The 25,712-nt window shown below is 50.3% G+C and overlaps 1 long non-coding RNA gene across 24 annotated transcripts in view; it reads right to left on the bottom strand.

Moving 5' to 3' along the window:
* The window catches only part of LOC308630271, a 369,427-nt gene that overhangs the window by 317,508 nt on the left and 26,207 nt on the right, over positions 1-25,712 (bottom strand). The window contains exon 1 of one of the 24 annotated variants that reach the window (XR_014017814.1): positions 775-1,062. The exons of the other annotated variants lie outside the window; for them this stretch is intronic. This is a non-coding gene — a long non-coding RNA (uncharacterized lncRNA). Of the gene's footprint in view, positions 1-774; positions 1,063-25,712 lie in introns of those variants that run through there. 24 annotated transcript variants of the gene reach the window in all.

Below are 25,712 nucleotides of genomic sequence, written 5' to 3'. Positions count from 1 at the left end.
ATGGAAAAGCCAGGCCAGCCCTGATCCCAGCGGCTCTTGGACGGTTCCAACCACCGTCCATCTCGAGGGTCTTCATCCAACCTGTGGTGCAGTGATCCCCCCTACGCCCACTTCACAGGTGAGGGAAGAGTGGCAAGACATGCACCCAGGGTCCTTCAGCTCCAAGGAGCGGGCCTGGGAGTGCAACGTGGGCTTCCGGCCCACACGGACCCCGAGGTCTCAGACGGGTCCCGGACTTGCGAGTTCAGCCTCCTAGCAGGATCCCTTCCAGCACGGGGGCAGCCTCGCCACTCTCGTCTGGTGCTCTGGTGGCCCTGAGGACCTCCAATTTGAGTTCTCACTGACTCCGCTGAGAATTTCCCAATGTTAGCAATTTTCTGCCACGTTCAACGTGTGTCAATTACGGAAGTGGGAGGTGGATGGGGAGAACGAAAGTAAAGGCAACATCCAACGGGCACTTGCTAAGTGCCAGGAACAGGCATCCCGTCACTGCCTCTGCCCACAAGCCCTGAGAGTAGGCCTAGTTAGTTCCACACTCCCGAGAGGAGAGGAGGCTGGGTCTCCCGGAGACGGGTACCAAGCCCACACTCACACAGCAGGGGACTGGCGGCACCCCATTCCGATTCCAGCTGGCGGGCTCTCTCCCCTCCAACCCGAGACCTCCCCCAGCCCTGGCCACCCAGGAACCAAGCATTCCAACCTGCGCGGAGGTTACCCCGACCACCGTGCAGACTTCCTCCCCCTCCCCACCCTCACTGCCAACCCACAGGCCACCTGCGGTTCCTCCTGCCAGCAGGACGGGCCCTGGAGTGGTGGAACCAGAGTTCTCCGGTGGTTTCATGCCTCTGCTCATGACGAAGAAGCGTCTTTCTCCTTCCACGTCCCGAGGAAGCCACACGGAGTCCAGGACTTGGGTGTAGCCAAGCAGAGGGCACAGCTGGCCGTCACCGGGCACTCACCTGGAAGCCAGTCCCAACCTTTCCCCTAGATCTTGCTCTGTGCTCAATGAGCCGAAACAACCCAGAGGGACTGACGCCAGCGGGGCGCAGGGACAAGGCCCTGCCATGCCAGCCGACCTTTGCTCTGCTCACCCAGACATCAAAGCCAAGCTCTGGCCACAGATGCAAAGGGTCCTGGGAGATCCAGCTCAAAGGTGGCCCGGTCAAGCTCTGGGTCAGCCATATCCACACAAGTCATTTTACCACGCTGGGTATCCACTGCCAAGCCTTGCACGAGGGGCTGAGGGAACACATACGACGCAATAAGAGACAAGGTCCCTGCCCTGGAAAAGATCTGAGTCTACAGGAGGAACGTACACAAATGTTCCTAAAACATCCACTACGTTAGAAACTGCCACCAAGGCTGTGAAGGAGATGCCAGCTCAACCCCCATCAGCAGTGAATCTGGGGGTTCAAGGGTGGAGTTATTTGAAGAGCTGACGTTTGCAAAGACATCTGAAAGTTAGCAGGACTTTTTATTTTGCTTATGAGGAAAGGAAGGAAGAGAGAAGGGAGAAGCTCTCTGGCAAATACCGCTTAGGGAGGAATATTTAAAATTGGCAACAGCCCAGATTAATGAGACAGGCCCCCCTGCATTCATTTGCAAAGCACGGTTTTGCTACCACAATCAGATGCAGATTTGTAATGAAATGTACCCCACAGAAACGAAGGCGTCATTTCCGTATGCCTAACAAAGGGTCCAGTGGGACTCAACAGTACCCCATCTGCAAAATCCGCAAGTTAGTCGAGACAGATCTTACCACTCTATGAAAAAAACCCCTGCTAAACACACCAAAGGAAATGACCAGTTGAGAAAACACAAGTCGGCAATACACATGAAAAGCTGGTCAATCACAGCAGTAGTCAAAGAAAAGCAACAGGAACATGGTTTTGTTCTGGGTGTTTGCCGATCACAGAGCTCCATGCCCGCTATGGGGCTCCTTGCGTGAATTAAGATGCTCACACTTCAGGAGGCTGCCCCAGTAACCCCTAGCACCGTCTGAGGAGTGGCTATGGGTGAACTATACCTGGAAAGTTATGCCACACTGTATCAAGACTCTATAAAACTCCTCAAACCTTTCTGGGGGGCTCTGCCAGGAAAACAACCAGAGATGTGTGAAAAGGTTCGTGCATTATACCAGGCAAAGCAGAAGGAAATACGAATGCCCAGCAGTCCTAACTTGGCCAAAGATGACAAGGACAGCAATACCGGCAGCACGTGCTCTGTGCCGTCCTAGGTGGGGCACCTGGATGATCTTTCCTCACCTCTCCTTCACATCAACCCCACGGAGAAAGGGCTGTGATGATCCTCATTTTACAACAGGAGAAAAAATGAGTGACAGAGTACCTTTCTTGCACAGTTACATGATGACACGTGGGAAAGCTGCTCAAAACAAGTTTTCGTAACTGAGTGACACTGGGAAAGGGTCAGGATGAAGGTTAAGTGAACAAAGTCGAGATATGAAACCATCGTAGGCAGGAAGCAAGAGAGCCAGATGGTAAGAGCAACTATCACGGAGCATCAGGATTATCTGTCATCTGTATTTTCCAACATGTCTACAAATAAGCAAGCTCGGGGAGCGGGGGAGGGAGGTTTGTTTTCCTGTTAATTCCCCCTTGATTCTGAGACTGGGGCTCGAGTCAAGGTAGACCTGAAGGGGGAGATTCAGAGCTATTTGCCAGGACACGGCCCACCTCACCCCACTGGGGCACGTGCTTCTCACGGCAGCTGCTAACTCACCAGGCCAATGACTCGAACTGTGGACAAGGGCAAGGATACAAAAGGAACTCACTTCTGGAAAGGACAGCAAAGGAAGTGAACTAATGGTTATCAAGAACATACTGCGTGCTGGGCACTAGGGTGACAAGGCAACAAAGATTTAATAAACGTCTGCAGGTGGATCTCTGGCCTGAGTCCATCCATGCCTTACAGTTCTATCAATACATAGCAAGGTCTGGGGGCCTCCAGACTCACTTCTGCCTCCTCTCCCTGACCCTCCTAGGCCTCGAGAACCACGTCATCCTCTGAGACTCAATTCAAGCAGTTCTCCAGCGAAACTGTCCCTGGGCCACCCACACTGAACCCTCACTCCCCGCCATATGCTCCAGCGTACCCCTGTTAGTACTATTACAGCACCTACCTGACTGTGCTATGAGGACTTAGTTATATGCATGGCTTCCCACCAGAACATCTGTGCATCTCCAGAGCCAGGCACAGTGTCCCATGCATCGTAGGTAGGCAATGACTATTAGATGGCTGGGTAGATGGGTAGAAGGCTGGCTAGATGGAAGGGTGGCTGGGTGGAGTGAAATATATACAAGAATGGTTGGAAGGAAAAAAAGCACGGAAGGGTGGAAGGAAGTATAGAAGTATAGATGGAAGAACAGATAGAAGCACAGAAGAAAGGAGAGAGGGAGGTAAAACCATCAGAAAGAGATGAAGTAAGACATCTCTGTCTTTCGGATGCCACTCTGGACATGCCACTCTGTCGACAGAGAAGAAGGAAGGCGAGGTGACATATCCACGGTGGCATCCCAAAGTTCACATCTTGCCTGTGGGTCATCGACGGCCATCAACACGTTTCAACAGAAAGGGCACTCTGCAAGGAGTTTTTTCTTTTTTTTTTTTTTTAATTAGTTTCTGCTTTATAACAAAGTGTCTCAGTTATACATACACATCTGTTCCCGTATCCCTTCCCTCTTGTGTCTCCCTCCCTCCCACCCTCCCTATCCCACCCCTCTAGGTGGTCACAAAGCACAGAGCTGATCTCCCTGTGCTATGCGGCTGCTTCCCACTAGCTCTCTACCTTACGTTTGGTAGTGTATATATGTCCCCTGCTCTTGAGAAGGTCACACGGCAGGAGAGAGAGACACCGCCATACAGCAAAGTGATAAACTCGGCAGGAGAGTGAGAACTCACACGCTAGTACACAGTCATCAACTCCTCTTCTTTACGAGACCACTCAGCAGGCAACCAGCCTGGCAAGTCTCCCCGTGTACGTCCCCTCCCACTCCTAAAGCCCCTGAAATCCTTTCCCTAAATGCCCCTAGCTGGGATGCCCAGACCTCTCTGTGCCTCCCAAAGGTGTCTTTGGGGGCGCAGCCCGTTCCTGGTCCCATACCACACCCCAGAGCCCACAGCGGGGAACCCATTCCGCCAGAAGGAGCTCTGCGTCCTATAGCACCACCTCCACTGCCAAAACCCGTTCCTCCGCTCTCCGCGGGGCAGCCAGTGCCCTTCACAGGGCTGCCCAGTGGTTCCAGTAAGTCGTCCTGCCCGGATCTGCACACACCGTTCCCGCAGCCCCTGGGGCACCACCCGTTCCCATCACTGCTGGCAGCTGCCAGCCAGTCACGGGGCCCCATGTGAAAGGAGGTGTTCACGGGTTTTCTGCCACCAATCGGTTTGTAGGGCGACCTTAGGCCTGGGGTTCACCACACCCAGACAATACAAGCTTAAGGAGAGGGAGATGACACACTGAAGGTGGGAAGAGAAAGCGATCTCCCCTTAGGACCTGTAACTCAGCCCCTCTACTTGTAGGGACGAAGAAAGAAATGATGGCTGAGGGCCTCCCATGTATCGATACCAGACACTGCATCTGTGAGAGGCTCATCCAACCACCTTTGACCTAGGTACTCTCGCATCCATTTTACAGATAAGGAAACTGAGGCTAAGGCAGGTTAAATAAATACCAGACCCAAGATCAACCTCAGATGACTCAGCACAGATAAGACTTCGCACCAATGCCTCCCAAGTTCAGCCTTGTCTGTCTACTCAATCCAGACAGAAAGCACAAAGATACTGAACAAGACCCAGTGGGGAATCGGATCTGTGTGAACAGTCCACCGGCTGGCTATGGACATTTCTGTCCCAGCCTCAGAGCTTCTTATGCACTACGGCTTGTACTATACTGGCCCCTTAGTTATGTAGGAGAAGTAGTCCAGGGTAGTGGGAGGAAAGCAAGCTCAAGAGACAGAGACCAGGGCTCAGACTGTGACTCTGCCACTGTGTGACCGTGACCAAGCTGCTTAACCTACATGTCGATCCTTAGTAAAGAGCCTGTACCATCATGCCTGTATGGGTTGGCCGTCCAGGAAATGTTGGTTCTTATTTTTTCTTCTGCTTTCCAATAAGATAAGAACCCACGCTTAGTCGTTCTGTTTGTGCTAAGAATGCAAGAATACCGTTAGGGAGCTGGACAGCCGAGCCATCACCTGAAATTGTGCAAAATGAGGGAGCCAACTGCCAACAAGCATGATAACACTGGGAGGAAAAAATACTCAGCTTTCCTCCCATTTAAAAGTGCCATTGGGCTTCCCTGGTGGCGCAGTGGTTGAGAATCTGCCTGCCAATGCAGGGGACATGGGTTCGAGCCCTGGTCTGGGAAGATCCCACATGTCACGGAGCAACTAGGCCCGTGAGCCACAACTACTGAGTCTGCACGTCTGGAGCCTGTGCTCCGCAACAAGAGAGGCCGCGATAGTGAAGAGGCCCGCGCACTGCGATGAAGAGTGGCCCACGTTTGCCACAACTAGAGGAAAGCCCTCCCACAGAAACGAAGACCCAACACAGCCAAAAATAAATATAAAAATAAATAAATAAATAAAAGATTACTATTAATTTAAAAAATAAAATAAAAGTGCCATTAAAAAATGAATCTTCAGGGCTTCCCTGGTGGCACAGTGGTTAAGAATCTGCCTGCCAATGCAGGGGACACGGGTTCGATCCCTGGTCCAGGAAGATCCCACATGCCACGGGGCAATGAAGCCCGTGTGCCACAACTACTGAGCCTGTGCACCACAACTACTGAAGCCCGCAGGCCTAGAGCCCGTACTCCGCAGCAAGAGAAGCCACCGCAATGAGAAGCCCATGCACCACAACAAAGACCCAATGCAGCCAAAAATAAAATAAATAAAATAAAATAAACTTTTCTTAATGAAACTTCAGGTATAGTAACAGAAGACAGCATCAGGAGTGGTCGAAAAGGTCACAGAAATGCTCTATATCAGATTTCACTCAAATTCATATGATATTGGCCACCTCGTGTGGGCCAGCCACGGTTCTAGAAACTCAGATCACCATCATTCCCTTACAGAAGATTGCACTGAAACTTTCAATCAAGACCAGAAACCCCACTTCATCATCTGGCCTTTCTGCCAATACATCTGTCTTCAAAAAGCATCCACTTCAATATCACTCCCCATCTCACTCACGCACCCACTGCCGGAGAGAACCTCAAGTTAATAGAGACCTCACAGCCACCCTTGTTGGCCTGAGTCTTCTGGGGGTTTACACTGTGAAGATAATAACTGAATCCAGATCCTGGGGCCTTTGCAGGCAGCACCAGCCAGGGTGGCCCTGGGAAAGTGGGACCCACCACCCACCCCAAGTGAAGCCAGAAATCCTAGTTTTTACACGAAATATATGGGCTGTTACTCGTAAGTGATTTCAAACACAGGCCCAACAAAACCCTTTCGGAGCAGCCCAGTCAGCCCTGAGCATCCTCGCTGGCTGAGACCACCAAGGGCAGGAAGACTGGAAGGCCTTGCCTGCATCTCAGGGGCTGACCTGAAAGTGGTTCTCCACCTCACCTGGAGAGCTCATTACGAATGCAGATTCCGATCCCCTCACCCCCATGCAGACGTCCCCGCCCCCCTCCCCCCTCCCGGGATAAAAGGAGAGTGCCAGCACCCTGGTCTAGCCCAACTTCCTCTCTTTGTGTAAGAGATAACTGACAACAGCAGAAAGAAAATGACGCTCCCAAAGCCTCCTGACTAAAGAGGGGGTACATCTAGAACCTGAACCCTAGGGGGCTTCCCCAGCACCCGGCAGCCTCAACATGGGTCTCCCCTCAGAATCAAGGAGCTACTCAATCTCCTCACACTGTGCCGCATCCCCGTCCCCGCCTCCCAGACACAGACCCTTGGGGGTCGTCACTGTCAAGGCCTACAGCTGCTTTCTCCATCCCAGTGGCTGAAGTCCATGCCCCAGCTTGCCCTCAGGGCTCAGGCTGCAGGCCTGGCAGCGACAGCAGGACTCCAGATGCCACTTTAGTTTCCACTGGCTGCCACTACCAAGTGGTTTCCTGCACTGCTGACAGCTGCCTTCCATGGGGAAGACTCCAGCAGCTAAGCGGCAAAGGAGAGAAGAAATAAAAAAGGAAAGAGAGAGGACGAAAGGAGCACACAAACCAATGCACTTGAATCAGAGAATCTAACATAGAACTGAGGTCTGGGGTCAAACTCCAGACACACCGCTCTCGAGCTCACGGGCCCTGAGCAAGTGTCCTCTACTAAACCCTCAGTTTCTTCCACCAGAAATGGGTATAAGGACAGAGCCTGACATCTTTGGACAGGAATTAACTGCACACAGCACGGTCAGTGCCAATACATAGATGTCACTGTCTCACCTGGTCCCTCACGGGGTGGGTTTTCAAGGTCATTTCAAGATGCTCGCAAAATACGCAAGACACAGGAGATTTGAACACTCCTCCTGTGGCCCTGTCAGGACAGGTGACCCGGCCGTCCTCCCCCAGATCTTGTCTGGTTCGCTCCTGCCCCAGCTTGCTAAATCTGCCCACGCTTCCTTCCCGTAACTCAGCCACTGGCTAGAGTCAAACTCCTGGGTTCTGGATCCCGAAGGAATGCAGCCAATCCTGCGAGGCGGACTTGGGATGGGGCCTGTAATGGGGCGGGGAGAGCAAGAGAACTCGAGGGTGGCCAGCGGCACACAGGGTCAAATGCCCATTCGGGCCCAGGCAAGTCCCACAAAGGACTCGCTGTGGAGGACAGGGCTGCAGCGTGACTCAGAGGCCACACTTCAGGACCGTGACTCAGCGGCCCCGTGCAGAACTGGCTGGCCCATCGCCCTAGAGCCACCCCCAGAAGCAGGGGGTCCCATGCCAGGCGGGCTGGGGAGAGTCAGTCCTGAGGAATGCCCCCTGCCCACCCACCTGTGCCCACAGCTGGCGACTCATGCAGCTGGCATGCCAGGGTGGGAGTGGGAGGCCCCCACGTGACCCCATCTCCCTGCCGCTGCGCCAGGGTAAACAGGCGGGAACGGGAGCCCCGCTTCCCGGTCACGGGGCGAGGTCACGCCTGCACAGGGCTACTGGGATCGGAGGAGGGGGGCGGCCCGCGGGGCAGGAAATGGCTGGGATGCCCACTCACTGGCTTCTGGGGCCGTGCAGGGAGCGGGGAGCCTGGAAGAGAAAGGACAGGGTGGCAGGACAGAGGAGGGCGGGGCTGGAGCATGCCCCTGGGGGACAGTGACCACCAGCAGCGTACATTACTCGGATGCTGTTCAGAGGCTTAACTAGCATCCGGCTCCTCCCTCCCTCTCTGGATCCCTCTCTTTCCCCTCCTCCTTCTCCTCGTGTTCTCTCCCTACCCGCCTCTCTCTCACTCATTTTTAGACAGTTCAGTCATAAGCATTTCCCCTACAGAAAGCCTCTGCCACAGCCAGCAGCCCCCTCCGACTCACCGTGGGGCCTCCCCTGCAGCCCCCTTAGGTAAACCCGAGCCTCTACCGGCAGAAGCCCCTACACACCATTCTCCCCCCCCCCACAAAATCCTAGGTCAATCCCACGCCACCTCTTCCAGGCAGCCTGCCAGAGATCCTCAAAGCCAGCCCTCCCCTTTCCCTGCCTGGCCTCCTACTGGGACAACTCACCTACTCACTCTCACTAATGCCCCGCATTTCCACTGCTGCTAGTTCTTTAGGAGGTTCCATGTGGCTTGCTCTCCTGGAGCCCAGGTCCCCCAGGACCCACTGTCCTTCCACTGTGTACTTCTAGGCTCCGGCAACAGACGATCTTGCCCATGAGAGATGCTCGATAACCTTACGCCCCCAACTTTTTCCAATCGGAAATCTGCACAGCCTGAGAGAGAAGTGTGTTCATTCTCCATAGAGCAACTCTATACCCCCAGAGTCACACCTGGTCACTGTTGACTGAGCACCTCTCCACGCAGCTGGGCACTCACCACACCAGACGCCGCAGAAGCGGAAAGGACCAAGACCCAGGAGCCCTGCCCTCAGGGGCCCCACTGTCCAAGCGGAGCAGGCCTGTGAGATCAGCTGCTATGGGGTTGGGAGGGAGGAGAAGCCAGGGCAGGTTCACTAATAGTAATAAAGGTCCGGCATCATCAGCTCACATCTTGCTAAGCCCTTAGTTTGTGCCAAGGGCTTCACCTCCCTTAACGAACTGTCACAATTCCCTCTCTCACAGATGAGAAAGCTGAGGCCCAGAGAGGTTAATATCACACTGAAGATCACACAGCTGAATTCGAACCCAGGCAGGCTAGCACCAGGGGCCATGCACTAACCACTACACCTCACTGCCTCTTGACCCAAAGCTTCCAACAGATTAATGACATGACATGTCTAAATGAACCGGGAGGTAAACAGGAGCCCAGGCGACTGGGCTGCTGTGAAACATGGCGGTCGGCTGGGACCGTAGCACCAGCGTGACTATGTGAAAGAAGAAGGTTTTCCTGAAGATGAGGCGACTGAATCAGAAGAAAACCTTAAGTTTGGTGAAAGAGTTGGATGCCTTTCCGAAAGTTCCAGACAGCTCTGTAGAGACTTCAGCCAGTGGGGGGTACAGTTTCTCTAACAGCGTTTACCACTATGGCTTTATTAACTATAATGGAACTTTCAGTATATCAAGATACATGGAGGAAGTATGAATAGGAACTAGACAAAGATTTTTCCAGCAAATTGATAATCAATATAGATATTACTGTTGCCATGAAGCGTCAGTATATCGGAGCAGATGTATTGGATTTAGCAGAAACAATGGTTGCATCTGCAGATGGTCTAGTTTACAAACCAGCAATATTTGATCTTTCACCCCAGCAAAAAGAGTGGCAGAGGATGCTACAGCTGATTCAGAGTAGACTGCAAGAAGAACATTCACTTCAAGATGTGATATTTAAAAGTGCTTTTAAAAGTACATCAACAGCACTTCCACCAAGGTGGAAGATTTTGTGAGACTATTTACTAAGAATTTTCTGTGACATAATTTTAGTATTGGTTTACTCCTCTGAATCTTATATTTCTTAGAGAAAACGTAATCATTCTGTGTGATGAGATGTCTTTTTTTTTTTTTTTTTTGGCCGCACCATGTGGCATATGGGATCTTAGTTCCCCAACCAGGGACTGAATCCGCGCCCCCTGCAGTGGAAGCACAGAGTCTTAACCACTGGACCACCAGGGAAGTCTCAAGATGTCTTTTCAACTCTTAAATTTATGGCCTGTGATATTGATCAGGATTATCCCAAATATTATTTTCATTTAATTTTTCTCTTTTATGTGTGTATGGTATACTTTCATATGAAATTGTACTAGGTTTTAAGAACAAATTAATTTCATTTACCATTATGAGGATGTATAAACTTTGTTTAGGAATTTCCTGTTTTTATTTCACTTTTTGTCTCTTTTATAGATTAGAAGAGCCGATATTTGGAAATGCTATAATCATGAAAATGATCATTTAAATTTAAAACTATACAGAGGTTTTACATTTGCTCAGGAAGAAAATGTTATTGTCTATTTGAAGTTCAGTGGCATGCCCTTCCCTTATTCATTATTTTTCCCAATGCTTCCTGTCCCCTAAAGTACCATAAACATGATAAAAGCATGTCTTTGTTGGACTAGTGATTCTTTACTTTTAATTTTTCTTCTCTCATTAGACTTAGTCCTCTGGTTAAATTTGAATAACCTTGAAATTTTATACTTGTGTAAATAAAATATATATATAATAATTATGTATTTTTTTCATTTTGTAGATGCTTTTTAATAAATGTGTAGACTTCAAAAAAATAAATAAATAAACCGAATTTAGATAACTCATATGAGCCCCAAGCTTACTCGTGGCAGGGACAGTCATCCAGCTGGCCAAGCCGCCAAGAGTCTCTCCAGCGGGCCGCTGGGCTCACAGCCCGTTGCAACAGGATGCAGGGTTAGTGAGATGTGGTTTCGAGATGCCTCCCAGCTCAGCCTGGAAACTGCAGACCTGCTCTGTGCCAGCTGCACTCACCGCTGCTTCAGTTTGGGATCGTTCACTGAATAAACACAACTAACCACCACAATCACTGCTGCTGTGATTCAGCCCCAAGGATTCTAAAATCAGAAATCAAGGCAGCTCCCCCAGTGCCCCTGAGCCTGAGTATGGGCTCCCTAAATCACAGATGGTTGGCTGGCAGGCAACCCAGCTCCAGGTCATCCTCGTAAAGCGCCGGTGGAGCTACGAGCACTTGGAAATCTAAATGAGCCCTCACCTGAGCGACTGCACTGACTCCACACCTGGGACGGCGAGAGTAGAGACAGTGATTACAGCCTGGGAGCCACGGGCTGGAGAAACCTGATAGGTTCCTCCAATGAAGCCAGTCCACAAAAGAGCAGGGCACAGAGCCCAGGAAGACCACTTGTGCCAACCTCACTCCTGCATGGAGAAACCATGGTCTAGAGAACCTAGTGACCTGACACGGAATGAATCAGGTCTCATCTCTGCCACTCCTGACCCCTGGGCCAAACTGCCCCTCCTCCAAGGCTGAGATGAAATGACCCCTGCCTCTTAACCTGAGCCCTTCACACCCTGGCCTGCATCCTCTCACTGGAGACAGAAGAGGCCACGTCTCTGCTCTGGATCAGAGCATCGTGGACTGGATGGCCATCACCTGATTCTGCCCTGAAGCCTGCAAGGTGCGAACCACCGTCTCCAGCAGACAGATGAGGCCCATGACGGGGTCCTCAGTGGTTACAGAACCAGGTCACACAGCTTGGGGCTGGTCTGGAGCAGAAGCTCAGGAATATCCCACTGCATGACCTCTGTCCTCCCACACAACCACAGCGCATCCCAAAGAACGTGAAAAACCTCCGCGGAAAGGTACCCACTCCCAAACACGTTGACCTGACCAACACGCACAAGAGGCTCCGGTGACAAAAAAGTCCACAAATTATTCACAACACCCTTATTCACTGTCACCGACCCCCATAAAGGTTTTATATTTAAAATTTAGGAGAGATTTCCCCATACCCTGGTTTTTTGAGTTTGTTTTTATTCCTCTGCCTTCTTGCTTTCATATAAAATGTTTAGACTTTTCTGAGAAGGGATAGTTAGGGAGTTTGGGATGGACATGTATACACTACAATACTTTAAATGGATAACCAACAAGGAACTACTGTATAGCACAGGGAACTCTGCTCAATATTCTGTAACAACCTAAGTGGGAAGATAATTTGAAAAAGAATAGATACAGGTATATGTATAACTGAATCACTTTGCTGTACACCCGAAACTAACACAACACTGTTAATCAACTATACTCCAATATAAAATTAAAAGTTAAAAAATATATAGGGGAATACTTCCAAACTAAAGTTCTATTTCAAAGCAAAAAAAATCCAAAATGTTTAGACTTTTCTGGAACAGCATTTTCTTAATTTAAGGCAAAGAGATTATGACCCACTGATAAGTCTACACAAGAGACCAAAGGACAAAATTCACATCCTCTATCTTACAATGCTCAACCCCATGTGTAGACACGATGTAATTATGTGCTTTGAAAACTGCCATGAGTTCCATGAAGATTAGGCAAAGCGACTATTCTCAATATTCAAAGACAGCTCTGCGCTGGTCCACACCATTGCTATGTGTCATTAAGTCAAGTCACAGGGTCTGGTAACCTATATAAACATAAGGTGTTTTTATTATTAGTTACCTTTTTTAGAGTCCCTGAACCAGGAGCAGTGGCATCACCACCAAAAGCACCACCCGCATGACCCCAACAGGTACACACGACCTAAGTTCCAGGTCAAGGTTCAGATGTTGTATCAGGGAAACCAGAGAGATTAAAAATCTTTTACAAAATAAAGGTTCCTTATCAACGTCAAACTGCTGCTCCCCAGTTACCTATTTTGTAAACTGGATGTCTGACCATCAGGTTCCCTTCAAAGGAGGCACAAGCTTTGCCTAACTGCCCGTTTAAAAAGTTTCCAGGCCTGGGGCTTCCCTGGTGGCGCAGTGGTTGGGAATTCTCCTGCCGATGCAGGGGCCATGGGTTCGAGCCCTGGTCCGGGAAGATCCCACATGCCACGGAGCAACTAAGCCCGTGTGCCACAACTACTGAGCCTGCGCTCTAGAGCCTGCGAGCCACAACTAGTAAGCCCGTGAGCCACAGCTACTGAGCCCGCGTGCCTAGAGCCCATGCTCCACAACAAGAGAAGCCACCACAATGAGAAGCCTGCGCACCACAACGAAGAGTAGCCCCAGCTCACCGCAACTAGAGAAAGCCCACACGCAGCAACAAAGACCCAACGCAGCCAAAATAAATAAAATAAAAATAAATTTAAAAAGAAGAAGTTTCCAGGCCCTCACGGCTGCCACACGGCCATGCAAGCCCCACGCACCAACGCGCACACGCACGTGCCGCCACACACAGGCACACACACACGCACACACAGTCTCCTTTCTCCTATTTTTAAGTTGTCCTGTTTCTTCTTCTACCCCCCGTTACCTCACCGGTGTGGCCCGGAGTGTGATGACATACCTCTTGGGGACCACAGGGCCCTGGAAGTTTCTGCAGGATCCTACCTTTATCTGATTGAAAACCCGTCTTTCCGCCTCCTGGGAACACCCTGTTCTAAAAGCCAGGAGAGGGGGCAAGTTCTGCCTTATCCTCAGGGACTCAAAGGATGCCACCCTAGGAAGACCCCGGGAGCTTTTTCACTCATGGTTTATCTGGGTCCATCCCCAAACTGCCCTGACCCCACTACAGACTCTTGAGAAGGTAAAGGTTTTCTGAGGTCTAAGAACATGAACAGAAAACAGTAAGTTTTAAGTTTACAATGTGATGATTTGATACATGTATATATTGTAAAATGATGACCATAAGATGCTGGTTAACACCTCAATCACTTCACATAGTGACAATTTTTATGTGATGAGAGCACTCGAGGGGACCCCTGGGATCTGACCCCCAGCTGTCTCTGCAACCCCAGCTCCCTACAAGATGGCCCACATCCACACACTGGGCTAGGACTTAGCTCTGCTTTCTTGTGTCCCAACAACTTCCCAGAGGTCCCTTCCATGCTCGCCTGGCACCACCTCCCCTGCCAGGCTGGGCCACACCTGGGTTTCTACCACCACGTCCCAGCTGTGGGCACCTGGGCACATTACATGACCCCTCTGAACCTCAGTCCTCTCATCTGTAAGGTAGAAATGACGCAAAGGGTATCGAGAGAATCCAATGAGGTCATGATTGTTTTTCTGCTTATTTTTAGATAAACTTGAGTTTTTAGCACGGTTTTAGATTTTATGGAAAAATCTGAGTATAGCACAGAGAGTTCTCATATACTTCACACAAAATTATATTATCATATATCTCCACTCCTACTGCCATCTCATATTAGTATTAGATGATACATTTCATACAGTGAACCAATACTGATACAATATTATGAATGGAAGTCTGCCCTTGATTTGGATTTTCTTAGTCTTTTCCTAATATTCATCTTCCGGTCGAGGATCCCATCCAGGACCCCACATTACGTTTAGTCCTCTCTTCTTAGGCTCCTCTTGGCTGTGGCATGTTCTCAGACTTTGCTTATTTTTGGTGACCTTGCCAGTTTTAAAGAATATTGGTCTAGTATTTTGTAAATGTCCCTCCACTGGGATTTGTATAAGCTGTGCTGATAGTACCTACCCTTGATGTGAATGGATAAGAAATGGCACTTTACCTCTGTGGTCTTCCTCCCCAAAACCCATAACCCCAGTCTCACCTTAACAAGGTCATGAATTTTTAAAATAAAATGTATGATAGATAATACACTCAATATGGTTCAAAATTCAAACGATGCCCAAAGATCCACAGTCAAAAGTCACCTGCGGCCCCTTTCCCTCTCTGCCCAGCCTCCCCCCTCAATGCTCACAGGCTTTCACTTGTGTTCGTTTCTAGGGCCTCCTTACAGAATCGGGGCAAATACAAACTCTTACAACCCTGCCACACACGCACACGTTTCACACAGCTCACTATTCTGCTCCTTGCTTTCTTTCTCAACAACACATCCCAAGATCTGCCTGCGTCACACACACAGCACTTCCTCACGCTTCCACACCTGGTCCCCTGTGCCAGGGCCATTGTTCACTGAGTGAACTAGTCTCCGACTCACAGACGTTTCATTTACATTTAGTCCTCTATATAGAGAGTCCATATAAATGGTCCTCTACACATACCGTGAATAATCGTGTGCATTGTTCGTTTCACACAAATATCTGCAGGTACGTCTCCAGGAAAAGCATCCCCACGTGAGGCTGCTGGGTCACAGACCACGCGCATGTGCAGTTTGGATAAGGAACGCCAAAGTGGCCCCCGACGGGGCTGGACCCACGCGATTCCCTCTGGCAACGGAAGCACGCGGGGCTGCTGCTCGGCAGCTCTGTCCGCTATCCAGGACATGACCAACTTGTGCATTAGGCGATCTTCATAGGAAAAAGTGGCATTTTTCATGTACATTTCCCTTTTTATGACGGGGTAGATGAGCTTATGTTCAGGTGCCATTCGATGCGATTCCTCTTCTGTGAACTGTCTTCAGATCCTGGGCTGCCCCTTGGCCACGGGCCAGGCTCTGTAGGTGCTACACATCTCATGGGCTCAAGTTGTGGAACACAGACTGAGGAAGCCCAGAGCGAGACCGCAAGGCTAAGAATCAGGACCGTTCCAGAAGGGAAAAGCTCAGCTGTGGCTAGAGTCGCCAGGGAAGGTTTCACATCTGGAAGGTGGGACGTGGCCAAGGCCTCCAAGTTTCTTCTGTTCCTTGGAGAGACAGGCAGAGAGAAAAGGACCTCGCTCAGAAGGAGCCCCGCACAAGTAAACCCTCCAGGGAGACCTAAAGAGACAGAAGACTCTGGGGTCTGGTTAGAGGGAGGGAAAGACTAAAGGCAGCACGGATGCCGGCCAAGGCCTCGAAGTCACGCCAAGCAGACCACAGAACCGGGTCTCATGGTGCAAGCGGAGGGGAACGCAAATGTCCTTTCTTTACATTCTAGTGGTACGTTGACAGCAGTTACTGTGTTCGCTTTTATGACTGGTTAGTTCAGTGGCTTTTAAAGCTTCAATCACCTGAAGAGCCTTTAAAACACACCTTCCAGCCCTGAGTGGGGTCCGGGATGTGTACTTGGCAAAGGATCCCAAGGTGGGTGGACATCTCTGATAAAGGACCACTCCTGGCCCCAAGGTTGACAGGGGTGGGGAGAGCCCTACCTGGGCCCCCAGGGAGAACAGGATCTTTCAGAACCTCAGGTTAGACGGGAAGGTGAAGCTTTGACAAACAGGAATGACCTTTCCTCAAGTTCTGTTCAGGACAGAAAACCACTGGTGCTGGAGAGACGTCCACACTGGAAAGCCCTCTCGCACTCACGACTCTGTGCCATGCCCTGAGGCTGTGGACTGGGTGGGAAACGGAACATTCCGTTCCGCAAATATCTCAGGTCTACTAAGAATTCTCCCCCAGACCAGAGACACCCTGGGCCGTTCGTCTGCGTATCTGATGCATTATTTATGCTCCTGCTCGTGTCCGGAGTGTGCTGGGTCACGTCACTTGTATAACCTCCTCTGGCAGATGGAGGATGGCAAGGTTGAGTCAGCTGCGTGTGTGCTCAGGGTCAAGGGCTAGCGCTCTTCAATTTCTAGACTCACATAATATCTTTGTCACCTCATTCCTCTCCCTCCCAGGATACAGCTGGTCTAGGATGTCAAATGCATCTAGACCTCCTCTTCCTCTCTACCTTCTCCCTCTCCTCTTCACCCCAGCCAGTCCACCAAAGAGACAAGCCGGTTATCTTGGGGAGTGTCTGCTCAAAAGCCCTGAGGGTCCCTCTAGTCCCTAAAAACTCAAGATCACACTCTTCACTTAGGCCGCTAACGCACCAGTAAGCCAGCCTTATGCTCCCTCCCCAAGCTCATCCCCGAAAGCTCTTACTCAGCCCATCAGCTCCAAGGAAAGGAGTCATCTCAGCACCCACAATGAAGCCTTTCCTTCTGTCCTCCAGTGTCAAGCCCCCTCACAACACACACCCTCCACGCGCTCTCCAGACCATGAGAAGGGCTCAATTCCAATCCCTCCTTCTTGAAGAAATCTTTCCCCATCACTGCAATCAATACCCCACACAGAGCACCTGCTAGGTTACAGGTGCCATCCCAGGCAATGAGATGCCTATGAAACACAGGTTCATCCCCACGGAGTTCAGTCTAGTGGATGAGACAGACATTCTGATGCAAGGGGATGAGAAGGGCTCTGTTCAGTTACTACAGGCGGCTATCCCAAGTCTACCCCAAGTCTGGAAGTCAGGGAGAACTTCCTGGTGGAGGCGGCACTTGAGTTGCTGCATCTTTAAGAAGCAAAGAGGATTACAAGTTGCAGGAGGGTTGTGTGGCTTGTAGAAGTACGGGAGGAGGAGAGCTCAGTTCCAAAGGCCCCGTGGGTAAAAGGGAGAAGAGAGAAACAAGCCGTGTGTACGGTTGGAGCAGAAGCGCCAAAGAGCAGAGGTTGCTCCACAGTTACTATTCAGACCAGTCGTGAGGCTACAATTAGCACTGGCTTCCCCAGGCAGCTTTCCTATTCACAGGGGCACCAAGTTCAGCTAACTAATGCAAACAGAGCCTCTGAATAACGTAGACATGCATCAATAATTCAGAGGGGGCTTCCCTGGTGGCCCAGTTGTTGAGAGTCCACCTGCCGATGCAGGGGACACGGGTTCCTGCCCCGGTCCAGGAAGATCCCACATGCCGCGGAGCGGCTGGGCCCATGAGCCATGGCCGCTGAGCCTGCGCATCCGGAGTCTGTGGTCCGCAACGGGAGAGGCCACAACAGTGAGAGGCCCCCGTACCGCAAAAATAATAATAATAATAATAATAATTCAGAGGCCAGGAGGCTCCCCAAAAGAACCATGAAGACCATCAAGAGTCCCCCGTCCTGGATTTAGCAGCTTCAGAAGGCATGGCCCTTGAGGCTGCGCTCTGGAAAGAAAGGGGCTTCTCTCAAGGAATCTGTCCCAAGTTCCGCATGAGGATCTCTAAGTGTGCCCAGGAAGATGAGCAATTCCGACCTCGTATAAAAAGCGAGCATCACTCACGAAGTGTTTGATTGTTGAACACCTGGCCCATTAGAAACCTCTTCCAACCATATCACCTGAGGGCGTGTTGGATGACATGACAGAAGGTTCCAGAGGAAGGATTCTGACCTGGCCCTTGAGCCCTACTTGCTGTCCAGTAGTGAATCTAGGACGTCTGGAACGGGGCAGACCCGTGGAGGCCACTTAGTCCAGTTCCCCTCGGTATCCAGTGAAGTACTGGTGGCCAAGCTGGGTCAAGATGCCGATGCTCTACGATTGATTCATCAACTGGGGGATGAACCAGGCCTTTTCTGAAGCGAGAGGGAGGGCTCATGTACACCAGTTCCTGTGGACCCAGCTGGGCCCCGCATAGATGACCTTCCAGGGAGCTGGGTCTGGGAGCAGCATACTGTGACTCAGAGACATGGCCTTTCCATGAAGAGTCAAGAATTGCTGCCCGGACTGGGGCCTTAACAAATTCAGTGTGAAGTCCCATCAAAAAGCAAAACAGTTTTCCAGCTTTTGTCTTAAAAACCCAAAATGGATAAAAGATCATAGGAAAGACATAAAATTCCAAGGATGTAAACGTAAACCACACAACTTAAAAAATAATAAATAGGGGACTTCCCTGGTGGTCCAGTGGTAAAGAATCCGCCTTCCAATGCAGGGGACCAGGGTTCGATCCCTGGTCAGGGAACCAAGATCCCACAGGCCGCGGGGCAACTAAGCCCGTGCGCCACAACTACTGAGCCTGCATGCCTCAACGAGAGGGCCTGCGTGCCGCAACCTACAGAGCCCGTGCACTCTGGAACCCGCGCACCACAACTAGAGAGAGAAAACCCACGCACCACAACTCGAGAGAAGCCCGCGTGCCGCAACTAACACCCACTGCAGCCAAAAAAATAAAAATAAAATAATAAATAAATAATTTTTAAATAATAAAAAATTTTAAATAATAAATAATAAAAAGACTAATAATAGTTAATAAAAATAAATAAATAAATAGTTAATAAAAAAATTTTTTAAATGCACTGAAGTGCCTTTGCAAATAAAAATGCAGGTGTACATCTCCTTGGTCAGATGATAGGGTACAAAAATGTTGCTGTGATAAGGAGCACACAGGGTCTGGGGTCAAGACCTGGATTCTACATGGATCCCACTTCAGGCATGGTGTCCAGTCTCTTGCCTTCTCATCTGATCACCTATCAAATTGGGGCCAGCAGTATCTGTTTTCCTTCCTCCTGGCCACTGAGAGATGGATAAAGATAGAATTCTGAGTTGAAAGGAAATTCACTGAGCGTGTACTATGTGCCAAGCACCTTGCCTCACTCCCAACAGCCCTAGATGGATATCATTCCCATTTTACAGGAGGGTAGACTGAGACTCAAGGACATTAAACACTTGGCCCCAAACCATCCATTCCCGGGGCAAGCTTTGGGGGATAAAAAAGATGAGAAAGAGGATTCCTGCCAGCAAAGGGTTTCTGGTCTACTTGGCCACAGTGGTAGAACTGGACAGAAAAAGAAGTTGTTCGAGCCCCAGCCCTCCCTCCTCACTCAGTATCCCACTTGAGATGGACCTGAGACCCACAAGTGTGCCCTCCCGCCCCTGGGCATCCTGTGAGAACCAGCCGACCAAGAGGGACTTGGCTGCACTTTGGCCTGAGAAGACGCCAGGCAACGCTTCATGCCTGGCTGGGCTGGACCAGCCTCCCACGTGGGCAGGGCCACTTCGGGGCACTCAACCAGATGAGAAAGACTCCGTGCACCCAGCTCTGGGAGCGGCGGGAGTGGCCAGGGCTGTCCCACCAAGGTGTGGCCAGTGCAGTAAGCACACGACCTTTGTCCCTTCAGAGTCTGTCTACCAGCATCCCACACTATTTTAAGGCCTTCTGAGATCCAAACAGGATTCCGGGCTCGCCAGGGACAGTCTGTAAAAGTTTTCCACTGGAACAAAGATTTCAATGCTGTAACTCAAAGCATGACTTTACAATGGGATCTGATTATCAAGAGCTCCAGAATATCCTCTTTTGAGACGCACTGCTCCTTTCTCTTTCCTGTCCTTTACAGGCTGGCAGGCACACAGCACGTAGACCAGGCAAATGCCTCACCCAGGGGTTTGGAGGAGGACCGGTTTCTCCCGGGGGTCAGCTGTGGGGTCCCAGCACTCATCGTCAGGGGCCCCTGTCCACACCCACCACAGAGACATTATCGTGATGGTAGCATTGATATTTAAGCACATCTGCTCCGATCCTGCACTGGCTTCCCACTTCCCTCCAAACAGAGCCCGAAGGCTGCCCGTGGTGTGGACCCCCATCCCCCTGACCTCCCCCCCCACACCTCACCTGCTCGTTCCTCTCCAGTCACGTGAAACTCTCACTCTCTGGGTTATTCTCCTGCTGCCCTCTCCCCACAGCTCCGGTCCGGGGCCTACCCTTCTCCACTGCACTCTGTACCAAGCAAGCCTACAGGCTCCATCCACCACCAACCCCACCCCGCCCCCGGCGATGCATCGGGCTGTCAGCTGAGTTCAGCCAATGGGAGGAACCAGCAGGAGGTTAGAGGGCGGAAAGAGGAAGTGTTCGGGGTGGAAATTCCGGGACCCCCTCCACGGGGCAGAGCCTGGGCCCTACCACACTACAGCCCTGCCGAGCGGCCCCTCCTCTGCCCCGCTTGCCGGGGCCGGGCCTGCACGATGCTCCATGTTGGTTCTTAACCTGCCAAGCCTCTGTCCGTGGCCGCTTCATCAAACCCTCCTCAGCTGAGCCACTGGGACGCTGCCTCATCCAACCTCCTCATGCCTGGTCTGGGCATCTCCTGGGCTCTCTGCCTGCGGTCTTCCCCCAGCTACTGGCCAATTCATTCCCCAACTTCATTCCTGTCTCTGAACACCTGCCCCTCTAAGCCTTCTCTCTGTTTTATTTTTCTCCATAGTGCAAATTACTTCCTAACATACTCTAACTCCCACCCCCTCTAGATTTAAGTGCCATCAGAGCACGAACTTTGCTCCCAATGCCAAGAGCAGGGCCACATGAGTGTTTCCTACTTCTTGAATGAATCTGTTAACGGACATTTATAAGGCTAAGCTCGTTAGCTGTGGCCATCACAGCACGAACAAGTATTTACCGAACACCTGCTGCATGCCAGATTCTGTTAAGATGCTATGGATACACGGTGGCCAACAGAGTAACACGCCAGCCCCCACTCAAAAGAGCATCTTCCAACTCTGGCCTGCTCAGTCCAACCCTGCCTCTGAGGGTCTGTGTCCAGATCTGGAGCCTGAATGTCCTTGTAGATTTAGCTAGCTGCCTGCAAACACTCAGCCTGCCTGACTGTAAAGGCACAGAATTGCTCTCCCAGGCCATCTGGACCTTCCACTAGGCAGCTGACTTCAGATGTTTGCAAATAAGCTGGGGGGGGGCGGTGGATCTGATTTGAAGTGGGAGCTCAGGTTACTCTGTGTCCTGTGCTGACTTCTAATGACTGCAGGATTGCTGAAGTCAGGTGTGACAGGTTCAAATCCCTGCCCCACTACTCACCAGCTGCATGACCTCGGGCAAGGTACCTTACATTTCTGAGGCCTCAGTTTCCTCATCCATAAAATGGGCAGAATCATCTTTAGTTTTCCCGGAATGGCCATGAAGATTCAATACTCTTGACTGTGAAAGGTCTGGCACAAAGCAAAACGGCACCAAAAAAAAAAAAAAAAAAAAAGCAGCAGCAGCTATCATTGTGTCTCTGAAGGGTAAATGCTGGGATAATTTCTCAATGCATTATTTTTAATAGCACGCATGCATGGGGTGGGGCGGGAGAGGAAGTTCCAAGCTAAAGAAACATTAACTATATTTAGTCATTCCCAAGGACCTGGTTCTGTGAAGTTTTGGGGATATATTTCATGAGTTTGAGAAACCTGCCTTTTAAGGAAAAGATAGCTTTTCCCTACTTTGAGGTGTCACCCAATTGTGTACAGAGGCAGCATTACAATCAAAGGCTTCCTGGTCTTATATAAAGGTGACAGCATTGTGAGGACACATGTGGTTTTCAATACATGCCCTCACTTCAGGAAGTTAAATATCTGTCCCAATTATGGACCCACTAAAATTCATTCATGGAATACCCTGCTCCAGGTTTAATTCTCACTTGCACTACACGCCTATCTGTCGTGGAGTGCAGAAGCAGCCACCATCTGGAACCCTCCGCCCACAGTAGCTGAGGGAAGAGCATATGGGATGCTTAAAGCTTCCACCAGGAAGTGACACCCATCTGCTCACATTTGATTGGCCAGAGCATGTCACTTGACCCAGCCTCACCTCAAGGAGGAGGGATGCATCCCCACCCATAGAAAGAGGAACAGTGATACAGTTTAAGACAGGGACCTTTTTTTAATTTCTCTTTCTAACCCGGCTCACCTAGCACAGTGTCTGACAAACTGTCAAGACACTCCGAAATGTTCCTTAAATAAATGAACAAATGCTTCTTTGTGCTTGACCTTCAGTGCCTGCTTATGAGACCCACAAGTAAAGCAGACCCATCACTGGTACATTAACCCAGCAGTTAACCTCCCAGCCTGTGGTGGTGCCTCATTGCCTGGGTTCAAATCGCAGCTCTGCCTTTTATTACCTGGGTGACCTTGGAGCAAGTTAGTCAACTTCTCTGTGCCTCATGTTCTTCATCTGTAAGATGGGGATGGTGCTAACAGTACTTAGAACACAGGGCTGTTACGAGGATGAAATGAGTTAATTGACAGAAAGCACTTAGAACTGCACCTGGCACGTGGTAAGCACTCTATAAATAAAAGCTATTATTATTACTGCTATCACTGGAGTCAGGTCTTGTTTTGATCCCATATGGTTTGAGCTGAGTCACTTGCTTTAATTCCTCAATAGTCCTCCAAATGACAAACCTTCAAACTACAGGGCCCCAATACTTTCCGAGTACAGGCCCACTATGGACATCTGTCTACAGCCTCCCGAGGCAACTACTTTGGAAAGGACCACCCTCCATCTCCAGGCAAATTATGACGCAACACATAGTTATATACACATTATATGTATATACATATTATTAATATATTTTATAATATTAATGTATTTTAAAATATTAATTATATATATACATATGTGTGTGTACATATACATATATATGTATATATATATATAATATTGCATCTGATATCCACAACCCCACCCAAAACAAAGTCAAGGAAGCAATACATGGACCCATCACATCTGGCAGCCCCACACTTAATGAATGCCGGGACCCAGAATCCTGGCTATGAGCAAGTCCCTCCCCTGGGCCACCCTCACCTGTAAAGTAGGGACTCTTATCCCACCGCCTCATAGGATAACTCTGTAGTAGACAAAACCAAAGTAAAAGGAAGGACCATTTTGCCCAGCACACAAGAGGGGCTCAATCAATATTAGTTCTCTTTTCCTCTTTAATAAAACAAAATGCTTGACATGCATAACTCAGGAAATTTTACAGGAATAATATAAAGTTACCCGCAGCCTCCTAAAAACAATAAATCAAGGGAATTTTTCAAAAAGTCCATTTTCCAAGAGCAATAATGGTCCATGAAGCCATGATGATGTTTCTAAACTTCCCCTTAATTTCCGGTTTTCAAAAAAAAAAAAAAATGTGCTTAAATGATAAAATGTCAGCAGCTGAGGTATGTCCACCCTCAACCTTTTTTGATTCTTTCCAGGTTAAAGGTGTTGTTTGAAGCCCAGTCCTTCACCAGCAAGGCCTGGGCCAGATGGAAGGTGAGCCCAGCCTCTTCTCTCCCAGCTGGTGGCCCCAGCCAGATGGCATCTCCTTAGTCAGCTCATCCATGGCTTGCCTGTGGGTACTGGGTGGTAATGACGGCTGCCCTGGGGAGAAGGGCGTTTGTCAGTCGTGAAATGCAACAAGACTCCAAAGAGCTCTGGCATTTGCCAGGCAAACAGTAACTCAGCCTCGGGAGCCCTGGCCTGGCCCCATGGACTTGAGCCCACTTGGGTCCGTATTGTCCGGTGTGGGACAGGCTAGTGAATGCTAATTGTAATGTGAACCAGCCATGTCCCCCTACCCCTCCAGCTAGAGGACTTCATTGCATCACCTGGCATGGAAGCTTTCTAAAAAGGGAGCAAGTGAGAGGACCATCTCCTCTCTCTCCCCTGCCTCATCACAGCCTCCCTAAACATGGTGCAGGAGTTAACTATCGAGACCCTGCAGCCGTGGTGCCCAGGTTCGAAGCCAGGCCCCCCTGCTTACTGTCTGGGAAACAAGTTTCTTAACCTCTCTGTGTTAAGTCTTCTCCTCTGTAAAATGGACACAATGTACATAAAGAAGTGCCTGACACAGTGCAAGCGCTCAGTAAGTTCTCATTATTTTATGATTAGCAATTAGCATTTTTCCTTTCATATCCAGCCTCTAGAACTGTCTAGTTCTGGTCCGCTCCAATGGGGACATCCCATCCATTTTCTTCCACAATGAAGGACTTCAAATGCAGTCCCTCAAAAGTTCAGACAACGTGGTTCAGCCTTGACCTGACCCTCTATAATCTGCACTCAAGCATTCCTTCATTTTTCATTCGTGCAAGAATATTTATTAACCACACACTAAGTGTCAAACAGCACAGAGAACAAGAAGGTCAGAGTCGCAGCTTCTACCCTCTAGTGGAGGAGACACATCAAAATCAAGAAGCAAAATAAATCAATAAAAGCTGTTTGAAGACTGTGATTGGTGCCATGACAAACATCAGCAGCATCGGGTGATCCAGAATAACAGAGCTTGGGGAAGGGGCCTATGAGATGGAGTGGTCTAAGCAGGTGACCGAAGTTGAGATGAGGAGGAAACAGCCAGTCAAAGCGCTGGGGGAAGAGTGTTCCAGGAAGAGGGACCAGCGAGTGCCGTGTCCTGTGGCACGTAGCGTCGGGTGTCAGGGAACTAGCAAGAGACCGGAGTGGGAGGGCAACTAGATGAGGCTGGGTGATGGGCAGGGCCGCTCAGGGTTTCCTAAGAGTGAGGGGTTGCCGGGGGAAGCTGGGGAGGGTTCAAGCAGCAACATGACACGACTCTGCCTGCTCAGACGTGTAGAATGGGCTGTAAGGGGGCCAGGGTGGAAGCAGGGGGACCAGTCAGGTAATAAACTACATACGGGCAGTGGAAGATGAAGGTGGCCTGCACTGGGGCGGGTAGCATCAGAGGCTGAGAGGAGGGGACTTTGGAGGGAGAATGCTCCCTCAGGATGGGACATGAGATCCTTAACTTCGGCGTTCCCTGTGAGCCGGTAAGCCATCCGACGCTCGGGGATCACCCTAGAGCCCTGCGTGTGGGCCCAGCCACCTGGGTTGTAACAAGCCCTCCAGGTACTTCTGACGTCCACTCAAGTTTGAGAAGCCCTGGACGGGAAGACTGATAATATTAACCAACATGCAGGTGTGTCCCCAGGGGAACGCCTTCCTTTCCCTCTAGGGCCAGGCAAACCCCAAGCCCGGTGGCCAAGATACTGAGATCCTCAAGGTGGTTTCTAGAAAATAATTTGTCCACGGGGTTGATGTCTCCCTACCCCGGCTGGGGCCAGCCCTGGCCAGGCCGGAGGGCGTGGGAGGGACTGGGCA

The sequence above is a fragment of the Mesoplodon bidens genome (assembly GCF_964165515.1).
Source record: "Mesoplodon bidens genome assembly, chromosome: 16".
In the NCBI taxonomy this organism is placed as follows: domain Eukaryota; kingdom Metazoa; phylum Chordata; class Mammalia; order Artiodactyla; family Ziphiidae; genus Mesoplodon; species Mesoplodon bidens.
Note: the sequence above shows the minus strand (reverse complement) of the source record. Positions and strands in the feature narration are given on the sequence as shown.